This window comes from Capsicum annuum, chromosome 3, assembly GCF_002878395.1.
Source record: "Capsicum annuum cultivar UCD-10X-F1 chromosome 3, UCD10Xv1.1, whole genome shotgun sequence".
Lineage (NCBI taxonomy): Eukaryota > Viridiplantae > Streptophyta > Magnoliopsida > Solanales > Solanaceae > Capsicum > Capsicum annuum.
This window is the reverse complement of record NC_061113.1, coordinates 231,887,951-231,889,885: the sequence shown is the minus strand read 5'-3', so window position 1 is coordinate 231,889,885 and position 1,935 is coordinate 231,887,951.

Genomic DNA, 1,935 nt, shown 5'->3' with positions numbered 1-1,935 from the left:
AAAAAGTTCTATTTTTTTCATTAGAATCTGCATATGTTAATTTTAAATTTGACTGAAAATGACTTGGTGACCTTCATGGAATTGCTTACTCCAAAGCAATAGTAATATATTTTTCTTTGCTTAATTTCAACTATAGATACTTCATCAAAATTATTGAATAGAGACACAAAGCAAACATTTCTTGATTTCTTGTCTACCAACTTAATTAGTTATGATCATTTTAGTGCAACAATGACTTGTGAAAAACTTGTAGTTTTAATGCTACTAAATTAGCTGCACGTGCCTCGCACGTGTAATCTTTGATTATTTAAAATTAGACGACTTTGTCTATTGTAAAGGCTTATATAGATATTTATACATAAATTTGTTTACAAAAAGTTGAATGTAATATAATTAAAATAGAGTGGGTTATAAATTTTTATAAAAGATATTTAAGTATAATAGCTGTGCTTGCTTACAAAACTTATGCAAAAAAAAAAAAAAGACTAAAATTGTACAAAACAGTAAAATCAAAGGCTTATCAATCACATGCACATAAGATGATAAAAGAAATATTCTTAGAGAAAAAAAATAATATTGTCGAAGAAAAAAATAATCGAGAGAATAATATCTTAATGTCTTTTAATTTTACTGCATTTTTTATCACCTTCTCCGAATAACACCACACCAAAAAGTTAATACTCTAAAAATTATGATGAAGAACATTGAATAGCGGCCTTTTATATACAACTTTTCGGATCCTCCTTACATAAATATCAACCGACTTTTCGCGCCCATGTCTTAAATCAATATAGTCAATTTTTTTAATTAGATATTTAAAATATTTTTAGTTGAATTCCTACACCTACATTCATATTTGTCTCCATATTATCAAATTTTTAAATTTAGATTATGAAGAATCTAACTTCTAAATTCACACTCATATTAAATATCCACATGCAATTGCAAGCAACCAAAGCACTCACATATAAACTAAAACCTACTCGATCAAACCCAACCTTCGATGGAATAGATTACTACGCTTAATGTGATATTGGTGAAAATAACTATACGACAAATTAAACAACTTTTTTGCTTTGATTTTGTTTTGTTCTTTGAAATTCAATAGCCGCTTTTTTTTAATGTTATTCTCATAAATTAGTAATATGATTATCTTTAACACCAGTAACAATTATCATGCCTCACTTACCAATAATATGAATTCTAATATTAGTTAAATTATACATAAAATTTATGATATTACAAAAAATATGATTCATAAATAAAAAAGAATTTAACCTCCTATCCTAATTCATGACCTCTATACCCATGTGGTTAACATAATTAAAATTATGTACGATTAAGCAAAGAAAATCAAAAAGAAAAAGAAAAAAAGAGCAATAAACCTTTGATTTTTGGCAATTTCATTCAGCGGTAACATGCTTAACCAATTTTTTTATCAGAAACCTTCAACTGAAAAAGAAACACAAGAAATTATCAAAAGTGAGAATCAATGTCAGTTGTTGATTATTATTCTTCATATTCTTTAAAACTATGATTTAAAATAAATAAATAAATAAATAAAGACAAAAGGGATGATGACAATGACAGCAAGAAAACACGTGAATCAAAACTAAAATAAAAGAAAAAGCACAATATAAGAATTTATTTCGTATAAATTTTGATCCAAAATATTACTTAAATAGAATTGTAGAAAATATTTTTTATATAAGGTAAAATTTTATTTGATTTAGAAGTACTAAATATTGCCTAAATTAAATAACCAAAATCAACAAATATATGTTATTAAATCCTAAAACTCATGCCTAGGAACAATAGATTTGTTATAAATATATTACCATATATAGTGAATATCTACTTTACCATATATAGTGAATGTCTATTTATGGAAAAGTTGGAAACCCCAAGGTTGATTTTTTACTATAAATAAAGGAG